The sequence below is a fragment of the Hemitrygon akajei genome, unplaced genomic scaffold (assembly GCF_048418815.1).
Source record: "Hemitrygon akajei unplaced genomic scaffold, sHemAka1.3 Scf000033, whole genome shotgun sequence".
In the NCBI taxonomy this organism is placed as follows: domain Eukaryota; kingdom Metazoa; phylum Chordata; class Chondrichthyes; order Myliobatiformes; family Dasyatidae; genus Hemitrygon; species Hemitrygon akajei.
The window spans coordinates 18,560,081-18,584,202 of NW_027331919.1; the positions used below are offsets into that span (position 1 = coordinate 18,560,081).

The following is a 24,122-nucleotide window of genomic DNA, read 5'->3' on the forward strand; positions in this document are numbered from 1 at the left end:
CCTGTGACTAGTGCTGTGCCATAGGGATCAGTGCTGGGTCCATTGTTGTTTGTCATCTATTTCAATGATCTGGATGATGATGTGGTAAATTGGATCAGCAAATTTGCTGATGATGCAGAGGTTGGAGATATGGTGGACAGTGGGGAAAGTTTCCAATGCTTGCAGAGGTACTTCGACCAGATGGGAAAATGGTAGGTGAGCTTAATACAGACAAGTGTGAGGTATTGCACTTTGGAAGGACAAACCAAGTTAGAATATGCAGGGTAAATGGTAGGGCACTGAGGAGTGCAGTAGAACAGAGGGATCTGGGAATACAGACACAAAGCTCCTTAGAAGTTGCTTCACATGTAGAGTTTTGGTACATTGACCTATACAAATCTAAGTATTGAGTATAAGAGTTGGAATCTTATGGGGAGGTTGTATAAGGCATTGGTGAGGCCGAATTTGGAGCGTTGTGCACAGCTTTTGTCACCAACTTACTGGAAACATATGAATAAGATTGAATGAGTGCAGAGAAGGTTCACAAGGATGTTGACGGGACTTGAGAAACTGAGTTGCAGAGAAAGGTTGAATAGGTTAAGACTTTATTCCCTGAAGCGTGGAAGAATGAGGGTAGACTTGATAGAGCTATATAAAATTGTGATGGGTATAGATAGAGTGAATGCAAGCAGGCTTTTTCCACTGAGGCTCGGGGAGAAAAAAAAACAGAGGACATCGGTTAAGGGTGAAGAGGAAAAAGTTTAAAGGGAACATTGGGGGGGGGGGGGGTCGGGTTCTTCACACAGAGAGTGGTGGGAGTGTGGAATTTGCTTCCAGATGAAGTGGTAAGTGTGGGCTCACTTTGAATATTTAAGAAAAACTTGGACAGGTGCATGGATGTGAGGGGTATGCAGGGATATGGTCCAGGTGCTGGTCAATGGGGCTAGGCAGAAAAATATTCCGGCAGAGCCAGGAAGAGCCTAAAGGCCTGTTTCTCTGATGTAATGTTCTATGGTTCTATGGTTCTAACAGACTGCGATCTCTCTGCAGTTCTGTTCCTCCTAATCCAGCAGACCGTTCGCCGGTCTACAATGTATTATTCTTATTCCTCATTTCCTCATTCCCATTGATGAAGGAAGAGCAGTAGATGTAGTGTATATGGATTTCAGCAAGGCATTCGTTAAAGTACCCCATTCAAGGCTTATTGAGAAAGTAAGGAGGCATGGGATCCAAGGGGACTTACTTTGTGGATCGAGAACTGGCTTGTCCATAGAAGTGGTTGTCCATCGTGGCTGTAGACGGGTCATATTCCGCATGGAGGTCGGAGATCAGTGGTGTGCCTCAGGGATCTGTTCTGGGATCTTCACTCTTTCTGAGTTTTATAAATGACCTTGGTGAGGAAGTGAAGGGATGGGTTATTAAGATGCTGATGATACAAAGGTTGGAGATGTTGTGGATAGAGTTGCGGGCTGTCAGAAGTTACACCGGGACATTGACAGAATGCAAACCTGGACTGAGAAACAGCAGATGGAGTTCAACCCAGATAAGAGTGAAGTGTTTAATTTTGGTAGGTCAAATATTATGGCAGAATATAATACTAATGGCAAGACTCTTGGCAGTGTGGAGGATCAGAGGGATTTTGGGGTCCGAGTACATAGTTAACTTAAAGCAGCTGCGCAGGTTGACTCTGTGGTTAAGAGGGCACACGGTGTATTGGCCATCATAAACCGCCGAATTGAGTTTTGTAGCCCAGAGGTAATGCTGCAGCCTCATGGGACTTGGGGGACTGTGCTCAGTTCTGGTCGCCTCACTATCGGAAGTAAACCGGAAGTTGCCTGGACTGGGGAACATGTCTTATGCAAACAGAATGCGGGAACTCGGCCATTTCTACTTGGAGCGACGGATGATCAGAGGTCACCTGATGGAGATGTATAAGATGATGAGAGACATTGATCGTGTGGATAGCCAGAAGCTTTTTCACAGGATGAAATGGTTGCCACAGGAACACACAGGTTTAAGGTGCTGGGGTCTAGGGACACAGAAGGTGTCAGGGGTGAGTGTTATACGCAGAGAGTGATGTGTGTGTGGAATGGTCTGCCGGCAACGGTGGTGCAGGCGGATACAATAAGCTCTTTAAACAGACATTTGTACTGGTACTTGGAGCTTAGAAAAATAGAGGGCTATGTGTAAGCCTAGTAATTTCTAAGGTAGGGAGTTGTTGGGCGCAACTCTGTGAGTTGTAAGTTTTCTATGTTTCTATATTTCCACCCATAAAGCCTCACTTAGACAAGTTACCTTGTCTGTTCTGACTGTGTTTTGCGGTGACTTTTTCTCAGCCCTGTAATGTCACCCCTCCTCCTGTAATTCTTCCGCTTTCTGACGTCTGAAATATGGAAACCCGAAATATCGTGTTGTCCTGCATGCTCCTCCTACACCCTATTCTCAATAACGGCTACAATATCATAATTCACTGTGTTGATTCATGCCCTGAGCTCAACTCCCTTTTTTAGAAGCTTCCTGCATTGAAATATACGGAGCTCAGGACACCAGTCGCATGATGCACAACCTTTTGTTTTCTGCCTTTTTCTGAGGTCTGAACAACATGTATCCATATCGACTCCGCTATCTGCTCTCGAGCTCTGAATCCCATCCCCCTGCACCTCGAGAAAAACTACTCTCCCAAAAACTCCCATGCACAGTACTGATAAACCTTCCCGCTAGGATATCAGTTTCCTCCAGTTTATGTGTAAACCGTCTTCCATCTCTTCCGTTGACATCCCACGTTCCTTGGAATAAACACAAGGAATTCTGAATCCCTCCCATCTGCACCGTAGCTTGAGCCACGTGCTGAACTGTATGGTCTTCCTGTGTCTGGGCACACTGGGACGGGTGGTGGTCCTGTCCTTTAATTTAATAGCTGAATCCTTGACCTCACAGTGCAGAACCACCTCCCATTACATATCGATTTCATTGGTACATATATGGGCCAGGACGTCGAGCTGCTCACCCACCCACTTACGAATCATAGAATCTTTTTTGCAATTGCTGTTGAGCCTTTTTCTATTGCACTTAAGACAACTACATTATTTCAAGGTGTTAGGTGAAGGGTCACAGAACATTTCCATTGAAATCCTCTCAATTCACATCTGACCCTGACGTGCTCTCCACCCTCAAAATGTTTAATCAATTTCGCCGCCACTATACGTTCACATCAGTTCAGTTTTGGGACCAATTCATAGAACCATCTATTTCTTCCCTCCACACTCAATTCAGTTTTTAGACAATGGGGTTTGAACGGTCTTATGCGCATGAAGGATTTGCGCACTGATAATATATTTAATAGTTTTGATAACCTGTGCAGTAAATATGGCCTTCCGTATAATCATTTTTTTCAATACCTGTAGATTCTCCACTTGGTCAAGGAAAAACTTCCCTCTTTTCCTGATCTACCATCTGCTATGTCGTGGGACAAACTCACTCAGCTTTAATAATAAAGAGCTGATCTCTGTACTATACTCTCAGCTGATGTCTTTGTGAGTTCAAGATCTGAATAAAACTACGACTAGCTAGGAGGATGACCTTGGTGTGGATCTGGCTGAGGAATATTGGGCAAAAGCATTGAATAGGGTTCATTCCTCGTCATCATGTGCGAGACTGGGGATCATACAATTTAAAGTTTTACACGGTATACTTAAATAAAGCCAGGCGTGCTGACATATATCCCGGGACAGACGCTGGCTGTGACAGGTGTTCCTTCTCTCCGGCTGGTTTAGTGCATGCATTTCGGTCTTGTTCTCGGCTTGATGGCTACTGGGCACTGGTTTTTAAAATTATCAGTGAGGTTTTGGGGGTGACACTGAGTCCTTGCCCGTTTATAGCTGTATTTGGTGTGGCAGATGATGTTTTGGGTTTAAATGCAAACGAGTCGGATATCATTTCACTTACATCGCTTTTGGCCCGTAGGAGAATCTTGCTGGTCTGGAAATCTGCCACTCCCCCATCTGCTGCTGCATGGTTAGAGGACGTAATGTTTTATTCTGAAATTAGAAAAGATTAAATTCACTCTAAGGGATCTGTCAAGAAGTTCTATTTGAAATGGAGGCCTTCCTTGTCGTATTTTGGGAGTCTTAAGGAATTACCTACTAGTTGAGGGCATTTGATTGTACTTGGGAAGTTGCTTCCCTTTTAACACGCATATGGTTTACCTCACAGGGTGGTTGATGAATTTTAATATGAGTGTTTTCTGGATCATCTGAGATGTTGTAGATGTGTGTGCGACTTGTTCTTGAAGTAGTGTGGTGGTATGGCTGTGAAATGTCCGTACTTGTGTTTGTGAAGTGTTGTATTGTAAATACATTAGCTGTCATTGTATGTTCGGAGAGGGCGGGTGAGGGGAGGTTTCTTTAGCGGTAAGATACAAACGCAAAATGGAGGAAAATATAATCCATTATGTATTCTATATTGTGCCGTTCCTTCAGCAAAATATATTATAAAGAAATAATCATAGAGAAGGAATGATGTGCTGTGAAAAGAGGAAGGAAGGGGAGGAGAGTGGGGCCACAGAAAGGGTGTTCAGATTCAGCCGTTGGTGCAGAACGTGTGAGGCGCCATTTTCTTGTTCCCTGTCTTTGTGTGGAGTCTGTTTAAACGCCGAAATCCACTGAACCATGGCCAGGAGTCACAGACAGAGAGAGAATCCCTCCATAAAATCCCATCAGACACTCCTGGAAACATACACTGAGTAACGCTCCCTCCTCAACGATCCATCACACACCCCTGGGATCATACACAGAGTGCAACTCCCTCCATATTGTTTCAACACAGACTCCGGGGTCACACACAGAGTGAAGCTCCGTCCACAACGTCCAAACGCGCAGTTCCGGGGTCGGATAACCAGCGAAACTCCCTAAATACTATCCCATCACACTCCCGGGGTCGGGCATACAAAGACCCTCCCGCCATCGCAGCACACCCTACCGGAGTCAGCAAAATTACGTAACCCTCTCCCTCCTCCGTTCTCCCCACTCACCAATACCCAGCTTTTCGACTTTCCAGTAGTCTTGAATGGTGTGTGTCTCTCGGGGATGGTGCGTGTGTGTGTGTGAGCGGACTGTGTGCTGCCGTTAGAGGAAGGAAGGGGGAGGAGAGAGGAGGCCAGGGAAAGGGTGGTGAGAATGCAAACACTGATGCAAGTGGTGTGGAATCACATGACCGGCCTGTGCATGCAGAGTTGTGGAGAGATTCAAATCCTGGCGATCGATAGCCATGGTACGGGGGGAGGTGAAACACCAGCCATCATCTCTCCCTCATACTCCGCACAATTGCCTGTGTCACAGAGTGGGAGGAGAGTGGAGGGACGACGTAGATGGGGAGCGTTTAGCGGGTGGAGTGTATCACGGAGACGGGGCGGGGCGTATGGGTACGGACGGGATGATGGAGACGGCGAAGTGTGCACGAGAGGATATGGGTCACGGAGACGGAGGCGAGAGATGGATGACGGAGACAGGAGTGCTGCACTGCAGTCTGTGTGACGTTGACTGGGAATGGTGTAGCAGTAGGTTGATAGAGTCGGGGAGTGGTTTTGGACAGGGAGGGTGTTATGCATACGGGGGGGGGCTGTTTTCGAGTTACAGTGCAGGGCCTGACTCTATGTTGGTATCGTTGACTGGTGAGATTCTCCTGTGGTGCAGAGCCTGTTAGTATGTCAGTGTCACGATAAGGGTCGTGTTCATGTCAGATGTGGGTTGTGGCAGTGACACAGAAACGCATTCAGTGTCCAATTAAAGAACATCTCCGAGTCACAGTGAGGGTTGTGTGTCTCATTCATAGCTTATGCAAACGGTACTGTCCCACCTGCAATCAAGTCTCACTAATATCTGCCGTGTCAGGCTCAGAGGCGTTGACCCCTGACCTGAGCGCATCTGCCCTTCAAACAATACTTCCTGCATTGAAACGTACGCAGCACAGAACATGAGTCCCAGCAGGCTCAACCTTTTGCTTCTTGAATTTTTCGGAAGTCTTACAACATCTGTCCCAACAACCACTCAACTATCTGTAATGGCGTTCTTGTTCACATGTCCCTGCAACTCTAGTTTATACCACCACTCTCCCCTTTTAATGACATACTTTACCACTGGGATATTACTTCCAATCCAGTTCAGGTGTAAATTGAGAGAGTTGCTCATGGGAGACCAAGGTGGGGGCGGTGTGGTGCGGTCTCCAGCCGGGGGTCTGTGCTGCCCCCCCCCCCAGTGTTAGCTCGGCAGAAAACAATCTCTACATTGTAGAACAATTGTAGATTATCGTGGCATTCAAAATGTCCAGAGGCCTCAAGCTTCATGAATGTGTGTGTGTGTGTGTGTGTGTGTGTGTGAGTGTGTGTGAGTGTGTGTGTGTGTGTGTGTGTGTGTGTGTGTGTATGTGTGTGTGTGTGTGTGTGAGTGTGTGTGTGTGTGTGTGTATGTGTGTGTGTGTGTGTGAGTGTGTGTGTGTGTGTGTATGTGTGTGTGTGTATGTGTGTGTGTGTATGTGTGTGTGTGTGTGTGTGTGTGAGTGTGTGTGTGTGTGTGTGTCTGTGTGTGTGTGTGAGTGTGTGTGAGTGTGTGTGTGTGTGTGTGTGAGTGTGTGTGTGTGTGTATGTGTGTGTGTGTGTGTGTGTGTGTGTGTGTCTGTGTGTGTGTGTGTGTGTGTGTGTGAGTGTGTGTGGGTGTGTGTGTGTGTGTGTGTGAGTGTGTGTGTGTGTGTGTGTGTGTATTAATCATTTGTGAATGTACTTACTGATATCCTACATATATCTTGCTATATTTATATTTTATACATATTATGTGCACTTCAACCCTAACTCTTTAGCCACACTTTCAACAAAAAGTTTTTTCTAATTTTTTCCACATCTGCACATACGTAAGTTTGAAAAACCGGCTGCTTTTTCCTAGTTATATACTGGTGACGATAACGACAGCATACCATCGAGGAATCTCGTTTTCGTCCACAGTACCACTTTTCCGTTCCCCTAACAAAGACAACCCTATCGATACAGCTCACCATATTTCACCCCTTATTCCCTGCTGAGCCACAGAACCACAGTCAGTGTCAGAGACCTGACCGGTGAGACTTTCCCCTGCTTGGTCATTTGCACCTCTCTCCTCCCATCCAGAAAATCCAAAGTGCTCTACCTGTTATTGAGCAGGTTGGCCACAAGGGGTCTCTGCACTGGCGCTGGCTGATTAACCCCTTTCATCTTCCTGTCTGTCACCCAGTTTCATGTATCCTACTCCGTGGGTGCAAATAACTTTCTATTTGTCTTCCCTGTCACGCCCTCAGCTTCCCGAATAATCCCGAGTTGATCCAGTTCCAGTTCCAACGCAGTTACGCAGAGCATCAGAGCGAGATGCGTGTGGGTGTCACGGTATGGGGTCGCTTAGCGTCCGGTCGGGGTTGTCTCTATGTCATGGTGAAGGGTGTGTATGTGTCACAGTGACAGCTGTGTGGCTCTCTCACTGCCTATGCTGTCTGTGAAGTGGTTGTTCTCGGTGTTTCGTAATCTATCGTCAAAGTCCTTGAGCTACCCCACCCCCTCATCTGCCCACTCGATTAGTTTAAATCTGTCTTGTTTGCCCCTCTCGCAGAACAGTGGACGTAAATCAACGAACAGAACAGACCCTTCGGCCCACAATGTTGCGATATACTATCTGAGCTATGTCACTTCTGACTGCACAACAACCATGTCTCTGCATTCCTTGTACATTAGCGTCAAAGAGGCACATGAACCCCTCTCTCCCTGAGTTTGTCAATGACTCTCATGTGACTGGTGAAGCTGCCCCTCAACCTTGTGTACTTCCCGCTTCATCACGACTAAAACGACCGAAACCGGGAATGTTGAGCTGACGCTCCTTCCCGCCCTGCAACGGCGTTTCACTAATGTCTACAATATCATAATTCCAGCCCTTGACCGCTGCCCTGAGCTCATCTGTCTTACGTAAACTACTTCCTGCATTGAAAAGCGCGCAGCCCAGAACATGAGTCCAAGCAGGCACAACTTTTTAGTTTCTTGACTGTGTCAACATCTGTCCCAACAACTATTCAACTGTATGTAATGGTGTTCTTGTTTACATCCCGCTGCAACTCTAATTTATACCATCACTCTCCCCTTTTAATGGCAAAACCTACCGCTGGGATATTGGTTCCGATCCAGTTCAGGTGTAAATTGAGAGAGTTGCTCATGGGAGACGAAATGAAGGAGCTGAGCAAGGTGGGGGCGGTGAGGCGCGGCCTCCAGGCAGGAGTCTGTGCTGCCCCCAAGTGTTCGTTCAGCAGAAGACAATCTCTGTTGTGAACAATTGTAGAGTATGGTGGCATTTAGTGTGCCCAGGGTCCTCAAGCTGCAGAAATGTGTGTGTGTGCGAGTGTGTGTTTGTGTGCATGTGTGTGTTTGTGTTTGTGTGTTTGTCTGAGTTTGTGTGTGTGTGCGTGCGACTGTGTCTGTGTGTGTCTGTGAGTTTGCTGTGTGTACATAATAGGTGAATGTACTTATTGATAACCTCCATATGCTTGCTATCTTTATATTCCATACATATTATGTACGCTGCAACCCAAACCCTTTAGCCACATTTTAAACTGAATGTTCTTTCTAATTTTGGCCACAGCTGCACATACATAGGTTTGGAGAGCCGGCCCCCTTTTCCTACCTATATACCGGTGACAATAACGACCGCATACCTTCGATGAATCTCGTTCTCATCCACCCTATCGATACAGCTCGCCACATTTCAACCCCTCTCCCCTGCTGAGCCAGAAAACCATAGTCAGTGCCAGAGACCTGACCGGTGAGAGTTTCCCCTGCTTGGTCATTTGCACCACTCTCCTCCCATCCAGAAGTATCAAAAGTGGTGTACCTGTTATTGAGCGGGTTGGCCACAAGGGGACTCTGCACTGTTTCCGGCTGATTAACCCTTTTCATCTTCCTGTCTGTCACCCAGTTTCCTGTATCCGACACCGTGGTTGTAAATACTTGTCTTCCACATCATCTCCTCAGCTTCCCGAATGATCCCGAGTTCATCCATTTCCAGTTCCAACACTTACGCAGAGTGTCACGCGAGATGCGTGTGGGTGTCACGGTATGGGTTCGTTTAACGTCCGGTCGGGGTTGAGTCCATGTCATGGTGAGGGGTGTGTAGGTGTCACGGTGACAGCTGTGTGTCTCGCTTACTGCCTATGCTGTCTGTGAAGTGGTTGTTCTCTGTGTTTCGCAATCTATCGTCAAAGTCCTTGATCTACCCCACTCCCTTCTCTGCCCCCTTGATGAGGTTAAATCTGTCTTTTTGCCCCTCCTGCAGAGCAGTGAACGTAAATCACCGAACAGAACAGACCCTTCGGCCGCAATGGTGTGGTATACCATTTGAGCTAAATCACTTCTGACTGCACAACAACCATCTCACTGCATTCCCCGTACATTAACGTCCCTGTCGAAGAGGGACATGAACCCCTCTCTCCCTGAGTTTGTCAATGACTCTCATGTGACTGGTGAAGCCGCCCCTCAACCTTGTGTACTTCCCGCTTCATCACGACTAAAACGACCGAAACCGGGAATGTTGAGCTGACGCTCCTGCCCGCCCTGCAACGGCGTCTTACTAATGTCATAATTCCATCCACTGACCCCTGCCCTAAGCTCATCGGTGTTTCGTACAATACTTCCTGCATTGAAACGGAGGCAGCGCAGAACATGAGTTCCAGCAGGCTCAACCTTTTGCTTCCACACATTGTCAGTGCTCTTAACAACATTTGCCCCGGAAACTAATCTACTAACCGTTTTGGCACCGTTTTTCATCCCCCTGCATTTCTGGTTCAATTCCCTCCCTGCCTCCTCTTCAATGGCAGAACATTCCCCTGGGATATTAGTTCCAGTCCATTCCCGGTGGAAACTGTGAGATTTGCTCAGTGGCGGAGTAAATGAAGGGACTGCGCAACGTGGGGACGCTGTGGTGCGGCCTCCGGGCAGGTTTAGGTGCCGTCTTCTAGTGTTCGCTCGGCAGAATACAATCTCTGTTGGTGTCGAATCCAGATTTCGGTCTCATTCTGTGGACCCCGGGCCTCAAGCTGCGTTGTGGCCTATTTTAAGCCTTATGTATTATAGGTGTTTTTGCTCCTTGGTCCTGGAGTAACGCTGTTTCGGCTGGCCGCACTTATGGCTATTCATGTAAGACTGAATGAAATTTAAACTTTTCATTGTATTGATATAGGATATACACTGGTCGCACCTTCCTCGGAAGAGAACCGAATGATCCAACTATCAGAAGCCCTCATTCATATCACGGCATCTTAGCCACGTGTTAATCGGTGTTGTCTTCCTATTTCTGGCCACACCAACAGGAACCACACTTAGGCTGCTCACCCTCCCACCTAGGATTGCTGAGGATACGCTGAGAGTGGTAGTGTCCCCGACACTCGGGAGGCAAAATACCATCCAGGAATCTCTCTATCACACACAGAACCTCTTTTCTAATCCCCTCAGAAATGAACCCCTCTCCTCACAGCTCGCCTCATCTCGCCCTTCTGAACCACCGAGACAAAACGAGTGCCAGAGATCTGACCTGAGATCCTTCCCTCTACTTGGTCATTTCACCGCTCCCCCCATCCAAAAGATAACAAATCGGTAGATCTGTTATTCATGAGGTTGGCCTCAACGGGCATTCTACCCTGGACCTGGCTGTTTAACCCCTTTCGTCCTCCTGACTGTCACCCAGTTTCCTGTGAACTGTGCATTAGGTCTAGCTTCCTCCCAATATGTCCTCCCTATCACCACTCAGCTTCACGAATGATACCGATTTCATCCAGTTCCGGTTCCATCCCCTTAACGCCGAGTCCGAGAAGCTGCATCAGGATGAACTTCGCACAGGTGAAATCGTCAGAGACACTGAGGTCTCCCTGCCGTCCCACGTCCAGCAAGAAGAGGCATTCAACTCTCCTGCCACGCATTGTCTACTGCTCTAATTGAAGGAAACCATAAATAAACTGAAAACGAATCCATCAACAGTTGGCCCCTGTATTATCTGTGTTAGTCTTTTCTGATGAATCCGCTTCCCTGATTGGTTGTGGTTCAACGAAATGCGAGACGCTGCCCCAATGAAAAAAAATCTATGAGTCAGATTCAGAGCGAAGCAGCCACTTGAACCCCTCTTCCCCTGTGTTCGTCAATGCATCTGATGTGACAGTTAAAGCCGCCCATCTCCCTTGAATTATTTCCTCTTCAACCATAATGTGGAATGTTGTGCTGACTGTTCTGCTCGCCCTGCAACCACCTCCCACTAATGACTGCAATATCATAATTCCAGACTTTGTCCCTGCCCTGAGCTCACCTGCCTTTCGTACAAAACTTCCTGCATTGAAACGTACGCAGCTCAGAACGTGAGTCCCAGGTGGCTCAACATTTTGCTTCCTGACCCTGTCTGAGGGCTTACCAACATCTGCCCCAACAACCAATCCGCTACCTGTTATGCCAGTCTGCTTTTCATTCCACTGCAACGGTCGTTTAAACTCCACCACTCCCTCTTTTTAATGCAAACCTCCCGCTGGTGTTATGTTCACTGTAGTTCAGGTGTAAACTGAGAGGTGACTCGCTTGGAGAGAAAGTGAAGTGGCTGTGCAACGCGGGGCGGTGTGGCGCGGCCACCATGCGGGAGTATGTGCTGCCCCCTAGTGTCCGCCGAGTGCTAGGATCTCCAATTTGATGCACTTCACACAGGTGACGTCGTCGGTATGACTGGAGGTCTCTCTTCCGTCCAATGTCCTGCAATGAGAGCTTTGAACTCTCTTGCCAGGCATCCCTAATGCTCTAAATGTGCAATTATAAAGAAGCAAACAAATAGATTAACTGAAAACAAACCGATAAACGGTTTAGCCATAGAACCATAGACAGACAGACAGACATACTTTATTGATCCCGAAGGAAATTGGGTTTCGTTACATTCGCACAAACCAAGAATAATGTAGAAATATAGCAATATAAAACCATAAATAATTAAATAAAATAAGTAAATTATTCCAAGTGGTAATAAGTCCAGGACCACACTATCGGCTCAGGGTGTCTGACGCTCCGAGGGAGGAGTTGTAAACTTTGATGGCCACGTGTAGGAATGACTTCCTATGATGCTCTGTGTTACATCTCGGTGGAATGAGTCTCTGGCTGAATGTACTCCTGTGCCTAGCCAGTACATTATGGAGTGGATGGGAGACATTGTCCAAGATGACATGCAACTTGGACAGCATCCTCTTTTCAGACACCACCGTCAGAGAGTCCAGTTCCACCCCCACAATATCACTGGCCTTACGAATGAGATTGTTGATTCTGTTGGTGTCTGCTACCGTACATAGAACATTACAGCACAGTGCCGGACCTTCAGCCCTCCATGTTGTGCCGACCCACATATTCCTTAAATAGCACTAAACACACACAATCCCATAACCGTCTTTTTTTCTTTCATCCATGTTCCTGTCCAAGAGGCTCTTAAATACTCTAATGTTTTAGCCTCCACCATCATCCCTAGGAAGTCATTCCAGGCACTCACAACCCTGTCATATATTTCTTGCCTTTGTTAATGAATCGTCCTCATTGATAGATAGATAGATAGATAGATAGATAGATAGATAGATAGATAGATAGATAGATAGATAGATAGATAGATAGATAGATAGATAGATAGATAGATAGATAGATAGATAGATAGATAGATAGATAGATACTTTATTCATCCCCATGGGGAAATTCAACTTTTTTTCCAATGTCCCATATACTTGTTGTAGCAAAACCTCTTCATCCTGTCTGTTGCTTGCTGTTCAAAAAATAAAATAAAAATAAAAATAAAAACCGCGAAGCGCTACTTTCCAATGGTATCTCGTTGAAAGCTGTTCCAACGCCAGAATTTTATGAGTAGATGCCTCCGACAGTCAGACACAACATCACGTCACACACTCCCGGGGGTCAGACACACAGTGAAGCTCCTTCCGCACGTCCCGTCACACACTCCTGGGGTCAGAAACCATTGCGAAACTCCCTCTACGCAGTCCCCATCACCCACTCCCGGGGTCAGACACTTAGTAAAGCGCCTTCCACAGTCTCCCGTCACTCTGTCCCTCTTACAGGGACACTGCTCACTCTCCCTCTTGAGAATACTGAGAACTCGAACCGAGATATCGCGGACCCTGGCACCCACGGAGGCATCAGACCATTCGGGATCCTCGATCTCTCTCACAGAACCTCTTCTCTGGCCCCCTTACCTATCGAATCCTCTATCACTAGTGCTCTCCTCTTTTCCCTCATTCCCTTCTGAGCTGAGGGTCCAGTCTCGGACCACTGCAACTTGTCCCTCGTCGCATCACACGCGGTCCAGGTATTATGTGTCGTTTCCCTCCAGCCAGTCATTTCGGGAGGACTAGAAGGTAAAAGCAAGCATGGCAATTCTAAGGCTTAAACAGGAACTGTGAGGCCACATTTGGGGAATTGTGAGCAGGTTGGGATCCCTTCTCGAACAAAGTATGTGCTTAATTGGAAAGGGTTCAAAGGAGGTTCACTAAATGAGTGGCTTGTCATTATGAAGAACGATTGATGGTCCTGGGCCTGTACTCGAGGGAATTCAGAATAAATGAAGGATGAATATTGAAAGCTTTGGGATTGTGAAAGGTCATCACAGAGTTGATGTTCAGAGAAATATTTCCTATTGAAGGGGGGTCTAGTATCATAAGACACACCCGGAGATAGCCAGATATCTGTTAAAAAGGGGTTAATGAAAAACGCCTGAGCGTGGTGAATCTGCGGAATTCCAACCCCACAAGCAGGGCGTGGACTACCAGTCATTCGGTATACTTAAGACATCGTTTGAAAAATTCTTCATTAATGAAGACATGAAGGTATGTCGGGAGAAGGCGGGAGACTGGAGCTCAGAGGACAATGGTCAGCGATGAAACGGCCAGCATACACGATGTCCTAATTCTGCTCCTGTGTCGTATGGGTTTAATTGAAGTTCCTCGGTTACTGTGTGTCAGCAACTCAGAGGATCTATAGTGTCCCAACAAGTTTATGCAAACACAAAGAAGGTGTCATGTGCCCGAATGAACAGGACAGGCATCCACGTTTCCTCACGTCCATTTCCCGGAGTACGGTTAACTCTCACTTTTCTTCTAAGATTCAGAGATGTAATTGTTTTCTTCATGGAAAGTCTATCGTTAAAGCTCTCTCGCTGAGCACTCAGTGCTCAACCGTAAGAGTTCCGACTGCAGTACGACTGTTTGTGATGTCGTCTTTGGTTTGGGTTGATGCGCCTTGTTCACTTCGAGTATGAGTCTGAATTAATTCCAGACCTGACTCTGCATTTAGGTTCAACACCATCCACAGCTGTCTCGGTTCAGAAGGCATCACAGCTTTAGGAGTTTGAGGGGGATGTGCTCTCTCAGTGAAGATGAGGAAAATTCTATGGATGTTCGGTGGGGAACTTTCTGACTAGCCGCATCGCCGCCTGGTGTGGATGCTGCACCGCACAGAATAGTAACGGGCTACAGAGGGTTCCAGCCTCAGCCGCCACTCTGACGGTCACACCCCTCCCCACCATCACGGACATTGTCAAGAGGCGATGCCTCGAGAAGGCGGATCCATCACTGAGTACTCTCTCCACTCGGTGAGAAGCTCTCTGCTCGTTACTACCATCAGGGAGGAGTCGCAGGAGCCTGAACACCCACACACAAACGATTCAGGAACATCTTCTCACCCTGCGCCATCACATCTCTGAACGCACGACCCACACACTCGACATTTTTGCCGTGTTTATTAATGTTTGTAATTTACATCCACTATATATTTTTTGCAGTTCTGATGCAGCAGAAGAACACATTCCAAGCCGTTAAATTTCAGTTAAAAAAATCATATTGCGATTCTGATTTAAAATATTCGATAGGACAGGACACTTGGCACGCTGGCCTTCACCGGTCAGGGCACTGAGCACAGGAGTCGGGAGATCACGTTGCAGGGGTAAAAGACGTCGGTGAGGCTTTATGCTTTAGGAAGCAAATGCCACTGACCTGGAAAGTGTGTACAGAGAGTTCTACTGGGATATTGCAGGAAATCGAGGGTAATGGAGAGATGGAAGGAAGGTTGGGACTTCATTCCCTGGAGCGTCGTTGCATAAACCCAAGAGCGGCAGAGACAGGGGGAATACGAATGTTTTTTTTTTACCAAGGGTTGGGTTATCGAGAACAAGACGGCACAGGATTGAGGCAAGAATGGATGGAAAGGAGGAAGACAGAGAGATCAGGGACACGGACGGTTCAGAGGGAACGGAGAGGGAAGGGGAGAGAGGGGTACGGAGGGTAGGGAGGGGGAGAGAAATTGGGAAGGAGTTGACAGAGGGAGAGGAGAGAGAGCGGGCGGAGAAAGGCGAGCCGTTAGGAGGTAGGCAAGAGGTAAACTGGAGAAGAGCGGGACAAGGTGGAAATTGCGAGAAAGAAGGGGATCGATTGATGACAGAGGTTTGTTAGCGTGCAGTGGGGAGAATGGGGACGCGACAAGAGGAAGAGAATGGAGTAGGAGGAAGGGCTAGAGAGGGTGAGGAGGAAGTTCGTGAGGATGGAGGAGTGATAGTTGACGAAGAGAGAATGGGGAAATAGAGGGGTAGTCACTTGATTCAAATCGGCCGCAATGGAACAGACGACACAGGGATGAGGGGAGAGTGGGTGAGGAAAGGAGAAAGAGAGGGGAGAGATCAGGGAGATGGAGGTTTAGAGAGATCGAGAAGGGGGAAAGTTAGTCACTTGATTCAAGTCGACTCCACTGGCTGCTGACAGAGGTCCTGGATATTTTCAGGAATATCCGGGAACAAAGGTGCCGACTTCTCGCAGATGAAACGACGATCACGATTGCAAGGGTTCCGACCTGGGTACGAGTCGCAGACCCTGCAGTCCGACGTCCCTGAGGACACATTGTACAGGAGACCCAACTCCACGTTCCTATCCAGAGGGTGAAACAATTTCAACAGAGACAGAACAACTCCAGCAGAGAACCCGAGCCGAGACCGTCCCTAAGCTAATTCCATGAAATATATCTCCTAACAGCCTGTGTCAGTCATCCCACTCATGCACTATCCCCCCATAGCACCGTGTCAGTACCCAGACAGATACCAAGGACACATTGTCTCCACAATCCTGTGTCAGACCCAAACTAATCGTACTGACCCAATATCGGCCCACAGACCCGTGTCCTCCAATCTAATCCCACCGAACCGCTTCCTCAACACAGTCCGCTGTCAGTCCTCATACGAATCGAACAGGCCCACCTTCTCCCCTCTGATCTGTTTCAGTCCCCTAACAAACCCAACTGTCCCACCTTCTCCCCACAGATTTATGTCTGTTCCGAAATGAATCTCACTGTTCCACACTCTTTCCTCAGCCCTGTGCCGGTCCCACATTATTCCCGTTGCCTCTCCCTTTATCCAGAGCTTCGTGTCCATCGCCTGACATATCCCACTACTCCGCGCTCTCCCCATAGCCTCTCGTCCGCCTCCAGACTTATACCACTGGCACCCACTCTCCTACATCAATTGCTTTAGTTAGCAAACTAATCCCGTTAACCCACTATGTCCCCACCACCGCCCTGTATTGATCTCCAAGCTAATCCAGTTGTCCTGCAGTCGCCCCTCAGATCCATGTCATTCACCAAACTAATCCCACTGTTGCTCCCTCTCCTCACAGACCGGCGATTATCTCCAAAATCATCACACTGCATCGCGCTCTCCTCTCCGACATGCGTCAGTACCAAAAGATTCTGTGTACTGATCTCTCTATACTGTCCCTGCCACTTTCCGAAATATTCCCACTGCCCTGTCCTTCCCCGGCAGAGACGTGTCGGCCCCAAAAAGCTCCAAACGTACCACCCTACTCCCCACCCACGTACAGTCTACAAACAAATCCAAGTGCCCCTCCCTTTTCCTACAAAACTACTTCAGACCTTAAACGAGTCCCATCTTCTCCTGTCAGAACTATGTCAATTCCCAACTACCACAATAGAGTACTGTACAGGGACTGACCCCAGAGTAATGTATTGGTTAGGCAGAGGAGTACATTCAACCAGAGACTCATCCCACTGAGATGCAACACTGAGCGTCATAGGAAGTCATTCCTGTCTCTGGCCATCAAACTTTACATCTCCTCCCTCGGAGTGCCAGACACCCTGAGCCAATAGGGTGGTCCTGGACTGGTTTCCACAGCATAATTTACCCATTATTATTTAATTATGTATTGTTTTTTTACAGCTATATTCCTACACTATTCCTGGTTGGTGCGACTGTAACGAAACCCAATTTCCCTCGGGAACAGTAAAGTATGTCTGTCTGTCTGTCTGTCTGTAGGTAAAACTGTCTGTGTGTGAGATCAGTCCAAATCTCACCCTTCATCGCATTTTCCAATCCAGTATGCACGGGTTCCGTTCACAAGGTTGTTGGATACAAAGCTCTGGGGAATTAAATTTACTGTATTAATGCCAAGAATCGAAAACTATGATACGGAGGTTCTCTCAGTTGATTACAACAGTAATCAGTGATGGGACGGTGTGGAGGGAGATTCACTCTATGTCTGATCCCGGGAATGTGTGATGGGACGATGTGGAGGGAGACTCACGCTGTGTCTGACCCCGGGAGTGTGTGATGGGACGATGTGGAGGGGAGACTCACGCTGTGTCTGACCCGGGAGTGTGTGATGGGACGATGTGGAGGGAGATTCACTCTGTGCCTGACCCCGGGAATGAGTGATGGGACGGTGTGGAGTGAGATTCACTCTGTGTCTGACCCCGAGAGTGTGTGGTGTGACGGTGGGGAGGGAGATTAACTCTATTTCTGACCCCGGGAGTGTGTGATGATTCCTGTGTTACTGTGGGATCTTCTCGTGCTGTGACAACATACCGCTTCATCACTTGAACTGATTTCCAGCAGCCTTGATCGCGGTTTGAACATTCTTGTATCGCTCTGCGGAAAGATGTTTCAAACGTGGATACGTAATAACACCGATCTTTCTTTGTGATCCAGTCCTCGGTACAGGTTTGCTCTGGAAATCAGGAACAAGGAACAGTGAGACACAGAGTGAATCTCCCTGCACACTTTCCCATCACACACACCCAGGGTGACGCGCAGAATGTATTTCACGCAACGCGGTCCCATCACGCACACATCAGGTCAGGCAGAGTGAATATCATCATACACCGTCTCATCGCACATTAACGAGGATCGGGCACAGTGAAGTTCCCTCCACATCATCCATCACAGTCTCTCCCGTCAGGCAGAGATTGAAGCTACTTCTACCCTACTCCCCTGATACACTCATGGAGTCAGACACAAACTGATGCTCGCTACACACAATCTCATCGCACACTCGGTGTGTCAGAAACGGAGCGATGCTCCCTCCACATCGTCCCATTACGGACCAGCAGATCAAACGTTAAGCTCACTCCACTGTGCCTCGTCACACAGCCAGTGGGTCGGGCCCAAAGTAAAGCTCCCCACACACTCTCCAATCCCACACGTCAGGGGTCAAACACAGAGTGAAGGCTCTCTCTCTCTCTCTCTCTCCTCTCTTCTCTCTCTCTCTCTCTCTCTCCTCTCTCTCTCTCTCTCTTCTCTCTCTCTCTCTCTCTCTCTCGCTGTCTTTCTCGTTCTATCGCAGTCTCTCTCTCTCTCTCTCTCTCTCTCTCTCTCTCTCTCTCTCTCTCTCTCTCTCTCTCTCGCTGTCTCTCTCTCTCTCTCGCTGTCTTTCTCGCTCTCTCGCAGTCTCTCGCTCCTCTCGCAGTCTCTCTCTCTCTCTCTCTCTCTCTCTCTCTCTCTTTCTCTCTCTCCTCCACGGCCCCATCACACACACTGGGGTCAGACTGCACGCTGCTTCCTGTCAAATCACACTCTCTTGGGGACAGACACAGAGTGAAGCTCCCTCAACGCCGTCCCATTACACATTCCCGGAGTTAAGCCACGGTCACAGTGTTACATCGCACACTCTAGGAATCGGACACAGTGTAGCTCACTCAGCACCGTCCCAATTACTGACACCCGGAGAAAGACACTGAGTGAAGATCTTACTCATTCTGCCATGACACACTCACAGAGTCAACAACAGTGTGCACAGTCCGCACTGTCTCGTCACACTATCGCGGGACCCGACACAGAGTGAATCACCCTCCACACCGTCCAATCGCACACCACCGGGGTCAGACAGAGAGTGAATCTCCCTCCAGGTTGTTCTCTGTCAAGGATATGATTGGTAATTTGGAGGCCTTCAAAGGAGAAATTTTGAGTGTGCAGACATGTTCCTGTCTGGGTTAAAGCCAAAACGAATGAGAATGACGAACCGTGGTTCTCGAAATATTGGAAATGTGATGATGATGAAGAGAGAGATGTATAACATGTATAGGCAACAGGGAGGAAATAAGATGCTTGAGGAGTATAAAGAGAGTAAGATAATACTTAAGAAATAAATCAGGAGGGCAGAAAGAAGACATGAGGTTACTTTGGCAGCCACGCTGAAGGGTAATCCTAAGAGCTTCTACAGGGATGTTACGACCAAAAGGATAGTAAGGGAGAAAATTGGTCCTCTTGCAGATCACAGGTTTCGGCTATGTATGGATCTAAAACAAAATGGGAGAAATGTTAAATGTTTTCTTTTTTTTTGCATCTGTATTTACTAAGGAAACTGGAATGGAGTCTATGGAAACAAGGCAAACAAGTAGGGATGTAATGGAACATACAGATTAAACAGGAGAAGGTCCTTGCTGCCTGATGCAAATCAGAGTAGATAAATTCCCCAGGAACTGACAGGGTATTCCCTCAGACCTAGAAGGGGACTAGTGTTGAAATTGCAGGGGCCCTTGCAGAAATATTTAAGATCCACTGTTCAGGTGCCAGATGATTGGAGGATAGCTCATGTAGTTCTGTTGTTTAAAAAAAAGGCTCAAAAAGTAAGCCGGGAAATTATAGGCCAGTAAGTTTGAGATCAGTAGTAGGTAAATTATTGGAAGGAATACTAAGAGTAAAGATCTACACGTATTTGGATAGACAGGGACTTATTAGAAACAGTCATCTTGGCTTTGTGCGTGGTAGGTCATGTTTAAACCAACATATTAGAGTTTTTCGAGGAGGTCACCAGGAAAGTGGATGAAGGGAAGGTAGTGGAAGTTGTCTACATGGACTTCAGCAAGGCCTTTGACAAGGTCCCGCATGGGAGGTTAGTTAGGAAGATTCAGTCGCTTGGTATACATGGAGATGTAGTAAATGGATTAGACATTGGCTCAATGAGAGAAGCCAGAGAGTGGTAGTGGAGTATTGCGACTCTGAGTTGAGGCCTGTGACTAGTGGTGTGTCACAGGGATCAGTGCTGGGTCCATTGTTATTTGTCATCTATATCAATGATCTGGATGATAATGTGGCCAATTGGATCAGCAGATTTGCAGGTTTGCAGATGATACAAAGTTTGGAGGTGAAGTGGACAGTGAGGAAGGTTTTCAAAGCTTGCAGAGGGATTTGGGACCAGCTGGAGGAATGTGCAGGAAAATGGCAGATGGAGTTTAATGCGCACAAGTGTGAGGTATTGCACTTCGGAAGGTCAAACCAAGATCGAACATACAGACAGACTGGCATGCAGACATACATTATTGATCCCGTGGGAAATTGGGTTTCGTTACAGCCGCACCATCCAAGAACCAAAGTAAATTGTAGGGCACTGAGGAGTGCCGTAGAACAGAGGGATCTGGGAATACAGATACAAAATTCCTTAAAAGTGGCGTCACAGGTAGGGTTGTAAAGAGATCTTTTGGTACATCGGCCTTTATAAATCAAGGTATTGAGTATGAGTTGGACTGTAATGGTGAAGTTCTATAAGACATTAGTGAGACCGAATTTGGAGTATTGTGTGCAGTTTTGTTCACCTAATTACAGGAAGGATATTAATAAGGTTGAAAGAGTGCAGAAAGAACATCCCGCCACACTTCCCCATTACACGTGCAGGTGATCAGGTAGGAAATGAAATGAAACACTCTCGGCATCATCTCACCGCATATTCCTGTGGTCAGACACAGTATGATGCTGCTTCTACGCAACACACAACTCAGTGGACATAAAACGAGAGAAGCTCCGTCGGCACCGTCCGATCACACACCACTGGTTTCAGGCACAGAACGGAACACCATCCTGGTACGCTTCACTGTTCCCGGTATCGGACAAACACATGATGCCCCCCCCACAAATAAAACGCACTCATTCAGCCCCTCTTCACGCCATAGCTTCCCATCACAGGCACACTCTGTCAAACACAAAGTCTTATTATACACACACGGGGTGAGACATAGATTTAAGCTCCCTGAACACAGTCGAATCACACATTCACACGGTCAGATACGCACCCGAATGAATTTCCACTCTCCACGCACCAATCACACAGCTGAAGCGGCAGACTTGAAGTGAAGATCCCGTCCTCATTGTCCCATCACACACTCCCGGAGTCAGACATAGAGCTTAACTCCCTCTACGAAGCCTCGACACCGCACAGCCTGGATCAGACACAGGACGAATATCTTTCTCCATGGCTTCATTACTCATTCCAGCCGTCAGAGAAATGATGACTGCTGCCCTGCGTCCTGTAACACTCTTCCTGGTCAGATTTTCGGTGTTACTCTTTCCACACCGTCTCATCACACACTCCCGGGGACAGACTCAGAGTGAATCTCCCTCCACACCGTCCCTTCACACACTCCCTGGGTCAGACACAGAGTGAATCTCCCTGCACACCGTCCCATCACACACTCCCGGGGTCAGACACAGAGTGAAGCTCCCTCCACTCCGTCTCATCACACACACTCCCGGGGTCAGACACAGAGTGAATCTCACTCCACACTGTCCCACGATACACTCCCGGGGTTAGACACAGAGTGAATCGCCCTCCACACCGTCCCATCACACACTCCCGGGGTCAGACACAGCGTGACGCTCCCTCTACACCATCCCATCACAAAATCCCGAAGTGAGACAGGGTGTGAATCTCTCTCCACACCAGCCAATCGCACACCTCCGTAGTCAGACGAATTGAATTGACTTTATTTCTTGCATTCTTCACGTAAGTGCAGAGCAAAAATCTTTACGTTACGTCTTTGTCTAAATGTGCAAGGCGCAATTTAGAGTAATTTGCAATAAATAGTGTATACAGCAGAGCAGTTAAAATAGCACAGAAAACTGTAAATGGGTGAATGAATAAGTTGATGGTGTGAAGGATGAATCTGTCCCGAAGCCTCTTGGTCCTGGCTATTAAGCTGCGGCAAATTTCCCGGATGATAGCAGCTGGATCAGTTTTTGTTTCCGGTGACTCGGGTCCCCATTGATCCCTCGGGGCTCTTTTTACTCAGCTGTATCTTTGACAGTCCTGAATCATGGGAATTTCACAGCTGCACATGCGCTGGGCTGCCCCGCCCCACTCTCTGCAGTCCTGCAACTGAGGGAAGTACAGTTCCCTTACCAGGCAGTGGTGCAGCCAGTCAGGATGCTCTCAATTTTGCCGCTGTGGAAAATCCTTTGGATTTGGTGGCCCATACCAAACTTCATCAACCGTCTAAGCTGACAGAGACGCTGTGGATTTAGTTTTTTTGCGCCGCACATCCAGTTTGTACAGTTCACCCTCTCAACCAGATCCACTGATATCAACAGCGTTTAGCCCACGGGTGTCAAACTCATTTTAGGTTACGGGCCGGATTGAGAAAAATGCGACTTCATGCGGGCCGGATCAGTTGTGCACGCGCGAATGCACGCGCGCGTGCTCCCACAGCTTTCGTTGCCTTCATTTTTTCAACCTGCTCTCATGTGTCTCAGTCTCTGCTATATCTAAATTGTTTCACTTTACGAATTTCGTTTTTTGTGAAGCAGATTGCCGAGCAAGCATTCTTTTTATGATTGGTATTAACTTACAGTCGTAGATTACAAGAAAGTAGGCAACCAGAAAGAAACGATGCTATTTCGGCTAAGATTGTTTTGGGAGCCATACCTTTTCCATTAATAAACCGTTTGAAATCAAGCATTAGCAAACAGAAATGTAGACCTAACAGAACAGATTGTAAATGTAAGCTACAAAACTGCACCTAATTTTTATTAGCCTGCTTCCTGCAATCAAACTTAGACAATGAACACAGTTAGCCTCTAATTTTTATTGAAGTGATCACATTTACAATGATAGAATAGTCGAAATATGAATCACTCACGATATTATGATACTCAGTATTTCATAATGCATTGTGCTTACATGTCGCAGTGCATCTAAGAGTGTCACTCATTTTTAACTTGCTGGTTCCAGACACCTGACATCTCTTGGCTTTAACCAGCCTGTCAACATTAGGGACCAATTTCTGGTCCGTTGTGATTTTCAATTAGATGTTTGTGTGTCAGCTGCGAGCGCAGTTTATACTCGGATGAGATAGTCAGCTGTGCAGTGTCCGTCATATCAGCACTTTCATTCACAGCAAGCGAGTATGCAATAAAGTCTTTGCTTCTTGCAATCAACTGTGTTCTTAAATCAGTGGCTATCTCACAAACGCGATCAGCAACCGTATTTCTACTCAGGCTTACATTAGCCAACATCTGCTTTTTGTCTGGACACACGACGTCACACACCTTCATCATGCAGCTCTTCAGAAACTCTCCCTCGATAAATGGCCGGGCTAATTTGGCTATCTCCTCTGCCACAATAAAAAATGCTTTCACAGCAGCTTCACTTTGTGATTTTGCTCTGGTAAAAAACGTCTGCTGATATGTCAGATTCATCTTTAACTCTTCTACTTTCTGTAGCTTCTGCTCTGCGTTCAGGTTCTTCAGCTTATCCTGATGTTTTGTCTCGTAGTGCCGTCTGAGATTAAATTCCTTAATTACAGCCACATTAGCTCCACAAATAAGACACACGGGTTTACCGGCAATGTCAGTAAACATATACTCAGCAACCCATCGGTTTTGAAAGACTCTGTTTTCAGAATCAACTTTTCTCTTCGCAATTGTTAGGGGTTAGCTTTGACTTCAGAATACCGTTGTATACAGCAACAGACGCTTGACGCGGGAATGTTCCCGGGTAGCCTATCGGCAGCTGTTGCGCTGCATTAT

At 47.3% G+C, this 24,122-nt stretch overlaps 1 long non-coding RNA gene across 1 annotated transcript; it reads right to left on the bottom strand.

The window, feature by feature from the left end:
- Positions 1–1,228: 1,228 nt before the first annotated feature.
- On the bottom strand, positions 1,229–5,279 carry LOC140719959 (uncharacterized). The gene is made up of 3 exons (XR_012097061.1): positions 5,009–5,279; positions 3,925–4,016; positions 1,229–1,369 (listed from the first exon to the last, which is right to left on the bottom strand). It is a non-coding gene; the product is annotated as an uncharacterized lncRNA (long non-coding RNA).
- Between the last annotated feature and the right edge of the window lie 18,843 nt (positions 5,280–24,122).